The 9,327-nt window shown below is 44.9% G+C and overlaps 1 protein-coding gene across 1 annotated transcript in view; it reads right to left on the reverse strand.

The window, feature by feature from the left end:
- DPH7 (diphthamide biosynthesis 7) overlaps nt 1-7,752 on the reverse strand; it is a 118,147-nt gene extending 110,395 nt beyond the window's left edge. The window contains exon 1 of the mRNA XM_078642114.1: nt 7,623-7,752. The gene's annotated coding sequence lies outside the window, so the exon portion shown is untranslated. The remainder of the gene's footprint in view (nt 1-7,622) is intronic.
- Between the last annotated feature and the right edge of the window lie 1,575 nt (nt 7,753-9,327).

Below are 9,327 nucleotides of genomic sequence, written 5' to 3' on the forward strand. Positions count from 1 at the left end.
ACTAAAATCACTCATCTCAGAAATATCGTTGCAAGCGTGCCACATAAAGAGGACGATTATAGACCAGGAAATACACAGGAATGTCCACACAAAGGCATGGTAGAGTCAAGCTAGGATACAGAAGATTATGGGATGGGGCTATCAAGGAACGACACACCATAGTAAAAGGATCCAGGAGAACACAGATAGTACCACTGGTAATACAGAATGTTTGGAAAAAGAGAAGGAGGAAACTACAGGCAGTGCTGCAGGGAGTAAAGCCAAATGAAAGGGGCAGTGGATACAGGTGAATATAATGCAGCCACAGTTATTGGAGAATATGAAGAAAGAAACATCATATTATTCACAGGGATAAACAATTAGGGCAAATGGGCTACTGATAGAAGGAACTAGACTAAATGTTAGCAAGGAAAGTGGTATTGGAAACATTAATAAATGTTAGAGAAGTCAACCAACAAAGGTATATCCGACAGGAGTCCCAGGAGTGATCGAGGCAAGTTATGAAGGGTCAACTGAGTTAAAGAAAAAAAACATTCATTGTATTACAGACCTGAGAGGCTATAAACCTAGAATTAGAAGTGATACCTTTGTTACTAAGCAATGTTCATCTGCTAACTATGAAGAGGAGACCTCCAGGGGCACTATAGACGTAAAAGTGTGCAATATTACCAGTATTTAGTTTAATATTGAGGCACAAAGTGCACACCCACCTCACCAGAATACAGGAGTTGCGATTTGGTGTCTGACGTACATAGACGGGAAAAGATTAACAAGAGAATATATTGAGAGTGAAAACGTACTCATAAACAGTAAATCTTATGTGTACCAAGGGACCCAATGAGAGTTAGCGAACCTGTAGAATCAAAAGCAAAGTTTGAGGGCACAACTGGAAAAATAAAGGGGACAAATAAAACGAATTAGAGAATACCAGAGCAGAGGTAAGCAGAGAAACTGCAGGCTTCAGACCTTTAGAAAAACACATCAGAGTAAGCCTCCCTAAAAATCAGATATTGGAAGGACACATAAAAAATAAGCATGGACATAGCTAATAGGTCTCGCTTTTGGGACCTTATAAGTATTTAGTTATGCAGCACCTTAGTGCAACAACATCAACTGTTGCATGGCTAAACACTTATAAGGTCCCAAAGGCAAGACTTATTTTCTACGCCAATGCTTGTTTCTATTGCTGGAGGTCACGCACCATGGTGAACCGTGAGGGCTTTTACTTCCGGGGCAAGAGCGAGGGAGCAGCCAATGGAGTTGCTGTAACACCAGTGGCAGGGACAAAGTACTTCTAACGTGAGGTGCTGTGGGCTTCCTTACCTCACTCCCACCCCTCGCCTGGGCTCCAAACTCTGTCACTTTGTACCAACCGGAGGGCCCCAACTTGATGTGACCTCAAAGATACCTCTGCAACTCACACGCACCTGTTTAGAGCAACTAACCAGCATACTGGGCCCAGAGTGAGTGAGTGATGTTGTGTGGGTGTGGTGATGGGGGGGTGTGGTGTGGTGTGTGTGTGTGTGACTCTCGAAACAAAAAGCACTCTTCTGCTCAGCGACACGAGAACGCAGTGGGTTGCACAGACGAGCTCCAAATTACTAATTCAGCACAAAGCACACCATCTCCATCCAGGGTTTTGAATTATGAACGATGTTGACGCCAAAACGGAGCCAGGTGCCCGAAAGATGTTAAGTCACATCTGGGAGATGCAAGTGTATCATGTATCAGATGGTCGGTTATTTCACTGTAGACATCGGAAAGCATCTTTTTTTTCCCCGCCCATCTGCAGCTATGAAGTGAAAGCTGCATTTCAAACTGCAAATTATGGATTTAACACCTTTTATATATAGTTTAAGGAGCTGCATTACACATCCTGGGAAAACTATTCTACAGTTATTCAAATCAGATTCAGGATAAGGTACTAACATCACCCGCACTTTCTTGTGGGATTTGAGCCTGTATCTCGGATGCGTTTTGTGTTTGTTATAATTAATATTACTCTGAAAGCGCTTTACTTATTTATGCGAAAAGCGCCTACATAGACCAACTGTATCATACTGGGCACTATACAAATAAAAATAATACATTGGCTGACTGGGTTAGTTACCTTCATCGTGCGTATAAGGGAGAAAGCTAGGTTTAAGAATAGTCACATTTCTGTAGATGTCTGTTTCTGTGCGTACTTCTTGGATAACGCCACGGGTGTTCCTTGTTCTCCCTCTTACACGTGCAGTGTGTGAAAGTGCAATAAGTGATTCAGGTTGATGGGAACCAAGGCAGTTTCTGACTCGAGAAGGGGCATGTATATTTGCTGCTGTGAGTTTGATTCAACAGAAAAGGAGGCAGGGGATGAAAGGATGAGATCGGCAGGAGTCAGGTGTCTGAACCCGACATGGTTTTTCACAATCCATTTCAGGTACACCTTTTGCAGTTTCTCCGTTATTTTGTGTGTGGGACTGATACATGACTCAATAGTTAAATGCCTGTTTATGGACACAGTGCAGAATGTTAGCTCATTTCTTGTTTTTTTTTCATTGTTACAAGGGAAAAGTCCAGAGCAACTGACAACAAACGGAAGTGTCCAGGGATATACAATTTGGTTACATGGGGAAGACGGGATCAGAGTTCTGGGGAGCCGCAGACCACCAAATGTAAACAAGCAAGCGAGGCCACACTAATTAGAAACCGATGGCCCCTGCTCGCTCCCGCAAGGTGGATGCCGCCACACGCACGAGTGTTAGAAAAGTGCAGACCGATTCCAAAAGGTCATCTCCTAGAGCAGCGCTTGGGGCTGCGCTAAGCTCGACCTAAAAATCAAGTCAAAATAAGTAGGTAATATACCTACCTAATTGAAACATAGCAAGCTGCTTATGAAACAAAAAGATAACAAAGTAGAATTTGTTAAACAATTCCATTTGTGGTGTTTAAAAAAACCGATACTAAAATGCCATTTTGCACGTTTGCGATCAAAGCAGGGAAGGATTTGAAGCAAAGACCACACAGGTGGCCTTGACAGTATCGGGTACAAAGGAATATTAGAGAACGTACATCCAAAGCATGAGAGCCCAATATACTCTTGTTTTGAAGGTAGGGCAGGGAACACTTTTAATCTGCCAAAATCAAGAACACCAACACTGATAAAGAAGGTACCTTGGATACGCTTTGTAGCCTTGTTGATATTGTTGATGGGTTACAACTGGAGTTGCTACAAGCAGGGAAAAACACTTAGTGATTGGTTGGGACTTCAATGCTTTACTATTTCAACTAGAACGATGAAGTTACCAACACCCCTTGCTCCCTGCTGTTGTTCCCCTGAGGTACGAGTATTCGCCAGCGCCAGGAAACCTGCAAGGTGTCAGCCGCGCTTTACAAATGGAGAAAATAAATAAATAACCCAGGACGATGTGGGGATTCAAAAATGTAACTATATACATAGGAAGGGAAATAAAGCAGGGAAGAGGTTAAATGTAATGGGTAAGGCAAGTTCCCCCAGGATAATTAATGGGATAGCAGACTGAGATGCTCCATCTCAGAATAGCAGGAGCAGCTGGATGGATTTCTACATTGAGAACATAGAGGTCTGGCATCTAATTAATGATCTATCAGTTCACAAGAGGACAAACAGTCACTAACAGTCACTGATTTTAACCTTAAATGTAACATAGCATTGGTCGGAGCATGCAGGTAAACAGGTCGTAACCAAAGAGCGATCTGTATATCTTCATTAATAGGTAGATCAGGGAAGTAATACAGTAAATAACAGACTACGCTGTCTGTATACGTCCCTAATCCCCAAAAGACAAGATTTTCACAACTGATATATCAACTGGCCAATTAAATGGGAAAAATGCAGGCAAATCTTTGCAGGATAGTGAATTAGTATCGCACAAGAAATGCTTCACTAAGCTTTTTCCTCCTCTCAGTAGCAGGTAGAATGTGTCCCAAAGCAAATGTTACTATTGTTTTCTCCTGACCTGAAAAAACCAGAGCAAAAACTTACTTTCCCACTTGCGAATTAAAGTACCCAAAAACGAAAAGTAAGTGGTGAAAACATTAAACAGGAAATGGTTTCACTCAGTTATCATCAGTATGTTTTTTTAACAACCAAGGATAAAAACATTAATAATCATTTGAAATTTAGGAAGACTGGTGGCTTGGCTTTTCCAAAGGCAACTTGACAACGCATGAGTAAACTTAGACAAGGCATGAAAAAAATGCACCTCTATACTGCACTGCCCAGACACTGAAAAAGAGATATTTCTGCTGCACTTTGGACTCCTCCCGAGGCCCGGCCGGCTCCCCGGCCGGGTACTTCGATGCCCACGTGGGGCACCGACATGTCTGCATACACGGGGAAGGGCTGGAGAAGGCCAAAGTGGGTGCTCTGATTCCCACCCGGGCACCCACATGTTATGTTATGTTATTTTTTTCTTATAAAGCGCTAACAATCATCCTAAATAGGATATCACAGCGCTGCGATAACTATGATGAGTGGTGGATGGACCTAAGTCCTACAATTTTAATCTGGTTTAGGGAAAAGGAAGGTTTTCAGTTGTTTCCTAAATGAAAGGTGGCAGTCCATAAGTCTGAGAGCCACGGGCAACTCATTCCATTTGGTAGCGGCTATGTGGGAGAAGGCTCGCTCTCCCATCCTGGCTCTCTTCACTCGAGTAGTTCTTGCTCTTGCTGTGAATTGAGAGCGGAGATTTCTAGATGGTGCATAAAACTGAATCCTATTTCTTAGGATAATTGGGCCTGTGTTGTGCAGTGCTCTGTGTGTTATACACAGCATTTTGAAGGTTGCTCTCTGCCTCATTGGCAGCCAATGGAGCTCTCTTAAGCAGCTCTTGGCTGAGTCAAATTTTCTTTTCTTACAAGTTGCCTTGGCCGCCGCGTTCTGCACTATTTGTAGTTTGGTAAAGAGGTAGTCTGCCATGCCTACAAACAGGGAGTTTCCGTAATCCAGCCTGCTCATCAGTAGTGACTGAACCAGGATCCTTCTACACTCTAAGGGAATCCAGGGGAAGACTCTTCTGAGCATCTTTAACAAGGGAAAGCCTTTGCCGCATATTGTTGACACGTGAGATTTCATAGTCAGGGTGGTATCGATCGTTACTCCCAGATTCCTTGCTGTCAGTGTCGGAATTGGGGGGGTCCCCAGGGACGCTGGCCACCAGCTGTTATTCCACAGTTGAGTATGTCCACCGAACATCAATATCTCTGATTTGTCTGCGTTCAGTTTTAGGCAATGGCTATACATCCAGTCAGACAGTTCGGTGAGACAGTTTAGTAACCTGTCCTTGGGGTCATCATTCTCATCCAGGATAACAGATAGTTGGGTGTCATCTGCGTAAGAACAGATTTCGACACCCCAATTTCTTCCTATCGCTGCCAGGGAGGACACAAACACGTTAAACAACGATGGGCTCAGTGAGGCCCCCTGTGGGACCCCATATTTGATGTTCCGATGCGGGGAAGAAAAGTTACCCATGCGCACGGATTGTGTTCTGTCCAACAAAAATGATTTCAACCACCCCAATGCTCTGTCCTGGATACCTTTTGCTGCAAGAGTTCTTAATAGCAGATTGTGTGGTACGGTATCAAACGCCGCCGAGAGATGTCCTTATACACTGGGGCACGGGAGAAGTCTTGAGGCCCCCACAGCCCATTTGGCTCCACAGTCAGCACCCATAGACCTGATTACAAGCTGCTCATTAAATTCAGACACATACGTAAACCCCTGTTTAAGCATGGGTTGGAATTACTAGTTTGAAGTTATTTAACGCATCCGATAATTATAGGATGCATTCAATAGCTCAACATTTGTTAAATTTTGGCAGGTTAAACCTGCCAATACCTCAACATTTGTTACATTTCATCAGGTTAAACCTGCAAAAATGTAAGAGGGAAAAGCATAAGGTATTTACTGTACCATGCGAAGTTTGGTGCGTTAAACACCAAAACCTGCTTGTTATTCTCCAGAAACTCGTAAAACCCCATGGAACCGTTATTAACCAGGGGCGATAAATTGCACCTATACTTGTAATCAAGCCCACAGGGATGCTGGCAGGAGCCGGCTCACTCACTTTGCCTGTTTCACTGTTCCCGCCACGGTCAGACTAAGGTTGTGTTTTCTACCCAGAGAGAAGGGGCAGGATATGCCTGCACTCTCCCAGGCAATAGATAGCAGTGTCCCTGGGGATGGGGGTCCCTGGGACACTGCTTGGATCTGGACTTGGGGGATGGATCTCCGGGGTCTATTGTGGCTCAGGGAGGGGGGACAGCAAACCCCACTCCTGACAAAGGTACTGGGAGTGTGGCGGCGAACAAGTTTTGAGATTTGAAAAAAGAAGCAAACACACAGCCATTGTAGTCCCCCGTACTGAAAAGAACTACTTTGAGTACCAATGCGCTTCTTGTGAAAGAACAGAATGCTGCCACTCTCTGCAACGGCTAAAGTGTGCAGAAAAATCAGGTAGTGAATGACATAACACTCCTACAGATGAAGCGGACAAGCTTAAAGATACATTAAGGGACTACGTGTGTGCATATAAATGTTACTACAATCAAAAGGGCTAACCCCAGACTCTTAAATGCCGGAGGGAAATTATACAACGATTTCTCCCATTTTAGGCTACCAGCAGCAGACAAGAAAACACCAGCAAAGTGTCTTGAGAATCACCCCTTCCCTACACTACCCTTGAATTAAATCGTACTCTCAAGTTTTGTTTAAAGTGCAGGGCGTTTAGTGGGATGAAAAATCTGGGGGGCGGGGGTCTCTCAAAGAGGCGTAGCTTAAAACACGTAAGCTAAAAATCTGAGCTTAGGGTAGTGTGCCACCTGATTGGTAATTTGCTGCTTCCAGTCATTGCATCCAAATATATAATACAACAAGTAACATTAAGTTCCTGTCATTAAGTGTCATTCAAAAGTCATTCCTGTCAATTAAGTTCCTGTCATAAGCGCTACGAGGCCTCCGGGCAGATAGCGCTATACAAGTGTTGTTTCATTCATTCATTCATTCATTACACCTACAACAAGCCAGGACTATTGGCGTTGCCAATGGTTGTTAGTTGCATGAGATAAATAAGCACCAACTATGGCTTTGTTTTATAGAATATTGAGAATGCTTAAATTCTGAAATTATGAGACTGTAAAGAACTATAACAAGTCGCTTAGAAGTTGCATCAAATGCAGTGAAGGGTGGTACTGCTGCAGAGTTAAGATTTTTTTTCTTCATCCTGAGGGTGAGGACGAAAAGGGAGAGCCAGGTAGGGACCAGTCTCAGCACCTGCTTTTTAGAACTGCAGGTGCTGAGCACCGTCTGAACCCGACCCACTTAAAGTCCTACTGAAGTGTAAAGACTACTGCATGTACTCAATCTCCCTGTGCACATGGTTGCTACTTTGCTACCGGTGAATTACCGGTACCATCTCCCTGAAATACTATAAACCTTGCCAGAAGATAACTGCACCTACTCTCCGGAAAATAAAAAATCCTCTGGCTGAGCCTCTATGCTTTCCGGTCTCTGTGGAACTCATGGTACTAACACCAAGCATGTCCTACCTAATTTGTGGAGTATGGCATATCTGTCCTGGAAAAGTAGAGTCTAGTCCTACCTGCTACTCGCCGGCTATAGGTGCTCCAGTAAGTGACAGGCTCTCCTGAAGAGTGTGGCAGCAAGCATCGTTGTTGTTTTCCTCTTAATATGGGAGGGACAGCGGGAGTCTAAATCTGGTGCGCATGCGCTGATTGAGCCTCAGTTTCCGTCGCATCTCCCGACTTGATAGCCTGGCCTCAATTAGAGGAATACTCCTTAGCAAAGATAAAATCACGTACACAGACGTCAACTCGTTCTTCCATGGGTCACATCCGTTGCATTGCTTAGGCAGGAGCTATCCCAAAGCGGGAGTTAATCGATCGATAGTTTTGTGAAGTTCCTGTATCTGACATCCGTAAAGCGGTTAAGGGCCTTTGTTCACGGGGGTAATTGTGCATGAGATAAGTGGCTGCACGGAGGTTGGGAAGTTTAAAATAAGCTGCCGACGATGAAGAGAGTGACAAAACTGTTTATCCAAACCTATAATAAACATGCAGGGTCAGATCACAATTACGCCGGGGCACTCCCCCAAAGAGTGTCCCAAATAACCAAAACAATCGATCTTGTTTTTGTTAAGCACTACTACTCACCCGTAAGGGTCTCCAGGCGCTGGGGAGGAGAGGAGGTGCAGGGTCCAGTCCATCAAGGAGGTCTTTCGCAGAGCCAAGTTTTTAGGTTTCTCGTGAAGGTGGGGAGAGATTGGTCTGTCTGAGGTGGAGCGGAAGGACGTTCCAGGCTCTGGCCGCAAGGAAGGAGAAGGAGCGGCCTCCTGATCTGGTCTTTCTGGTGTGGGCAGGGTCGGATTGGGATCACAATTCGGCCCGGGCACTGACGAAAAAAGTGCATTTACAATGCAATGGTTTCGCCTTTGGAAAAAGTTAGAGCTATTGGCATTGTAAATGACAAATGTTGTATTTATGTGTTGGTTTTGAAAACAGATAAATAAATGGCATTGTCATTTACATTGCCATTAGCTTAATCTCTTGCAAATGTGAGACCTATTGTACCCTACGGACGAGCTCAGCAGACAGCAATTACTACCACACACACACACCCAGAGCCACACACACACACACACCCATAGCCACACACACACACCCAGAGCCACACTAACACACACATCCAGAGCCACACACACACCCAGAGCCACACACCCAGAGCTATACACACACCCAGAGCTACACGCACACCCACACACCCAGAGTCATACACACACCCACACACCCAGAGCCACACACACATTTAGAGCCACACACCCAGAGCCAAACACACGCAACCACCCAGAGCCACACACACACACCCACACATTCAGAGCCACACACCCACCCACACACTCAGAGCAACACACACACCCAGAGCCACACACACACACACACCCACCCACCCAGAGCCACACACACCCAGAGCCACACACACACTTCGTAATTGAAGTTCAGAGGCCAGGGGGTCATCGGTTACTTGGGTAACAGTGGTTTGCAGACAGTATGGGGCTGTACCGTGCTGTTTTGAAGTTTATGTACATTTTTACAGTTCATTATAAAAGGGGTGGAGCTCGATCTCTGACACTTCCTATTCTTTTGAAGCACCTATGGGTAAGGCTCGAGGCAGCCTGCACTTCTTTGGCAGGGCTTTGACTAACAGGAAATGCCCACCCTTTCCTTCTTAGTGCGCCAATCACTGCTCTGATGTGAGGCTGTGACGGTTCCAGCCCTGTGCTCCAGTCC

This window comes from Lissotriton helveticus, chromosome 5_1, assembly GCF_964261635.1.
Source record: "Lissotriton helveticus chromosome 5_1, aLisHel1.1, whole genome shotgun sequence".
Classification (NCBI taxonomy): domain Eukaryota; kingdom Metazoa; phylum Chordata; class Amphibia; order Caudata; family Salamandridae; genus Lissotriton; species Lissotriton helveticus.